Here is a 1493-nt window from a genome sequence, read left to right as displayed (position 1 = left end):
GCTGTAGAATACATAGATCTGCATTTTGGAACACTTAATACGACTTAATATCAGTAAATCACCTGATTAACACATGTTTACAAATTTCTGTTGCTCAGGACACCTAGGAATCAAGACTCAATGATTCTACAGTGAATGCAGTTATTAATGCATGTTGCTATTTAGAAAGTATGTGAAAGAGATACAGAAACAGATAATGCCCTCTTCTTGTTGCCATTTTAACTGTAATGTCCTCGCTTTGGCAGCATACATACTAAAATTGGACTGATACAAAGAAGATTATTGTGTCTCTGCATAAGGATGGCATGTAAATTCGTGAAGTATTTCATAATTTAAAAATGTATTGTGCTCATACTGAGAAAATAATATTTTCTATATCTTTACAAGTGACAATCACTTACTAATGTGACTTGTATACCTATTGGGCAGGATCCAACTCTTTAGACTTCAGCACTAAGTTAGCTGTTAACACCCACATATTTGTTCCGTGTTGACTGTGCAAGGCAATGTTTGTCCTCCAAAATAAATAAACAATTTTTCCCTAAAAAAACATCATGTTTTCAACAATAATGTTCTGGTATCCTATGCTAACTCTATGAAATGTTTTTTTGTTTGTGTTTTCTTTTTGTTTGTTTGTTTGTTTTTCAAGACAGGGTTTCTCTGTATAGCCCTGGCTGTCCTGGAACTCACTTTGTAGACTAGGCTGGCCTCGAACTCAGAAATCTGCCTACCTCTGCCTCCTGAAAGGTGTGCGCCACCACACCTGGCTTCTGTGAATTGTTTTTAGGTAGTATTTTATGTGTTATCTGACATTGCTCTGTTTTCTTAGCAACTTAAAAGACCCTACATTTCCCCGGATTATTATTAATTATTTATTTTTCAATTTTTATATTTCTACATTTTAATTAAAACAGTATTGCATCAACTTCCCTTTTTGCTTCTCTTGATCCTTTATCAAGTCTCACCCCTCTAGCTCCTACCATGCTCCCCAATTTTCAAATTGGTAATTTTTTGTTTGTTATTGTTACACACATATGCATGTGTGCACAGTTATGCAGAAATACATAACTACGACCTCCCTAGTCCATTTTTGTTGTTTGTGTGTATTTGATTTCAGTGCTAAGCCCTTTGTATTGGATAAATAATTAGGTGGCTAATCCCCTGGAAAGGCTAATTACCCCTCTTTCTGCAGGCTTTTGTTGCCTATAGTTCTTTGTCCAGGGTTGGGACCCTGTGAAATTTTTCCTCTTCTGTGCTAGCATGTTTATCGATATTGCTACTTATTTTAGATCTTGTTTATGCTGCTGTTTCTCTGAGAGACTTTTTCCCCAGCAGATATTCTGGCATGCTGGCTCTGAAAATCTTCCCACCCATCCCCTCTTCATTCCCAGCAGTGACTCCTATTAACCACAACAGTGACCAGCATGACAAAATATCCAGGAAGGTACATAAGTGGCACTCATACGTTGGTAACCAACAGCTGTCTAAATTGG

The 1493-nt window shown here is 36.9% G+C and overlaps 1 non-coding gene across 1 annotated transcript; it reads left to right on the top strand.

Moving 5' to 3' along the window:
- Positions 1-233: 233 nt before the first annotated feature.
- Gm23535 lies at positions 234-335 on the top strand. The gene has a single exon (XR_003949203.1). It is a non-coding gene; the product is annotated as a U6 spliceosomal RNA (small nuclear RNA).
- The last annotated feature ends 1158 nt before the right edge of the window (positions 336-1493 follow it).

This window comes from Mus musculus, chromosome 1 (genome assembly GCF_000001635.26).
Source record: "Mus musculus strain C57BL/6J chromosome 1, GRCm38.p6 C57BL/6J".
Taxonomy (NCBI): domain Eukaryota; kingdom Metazoa; phylum Chordata; class Mammalia; order Rodentia; family Muridae; genus Mus; species Mus musculus.
The sequence above is the reverse complement of the archived record's forward strand: the minus strand, read 5'-3'. Positions and strand labels throughout refer to the sequence as shown.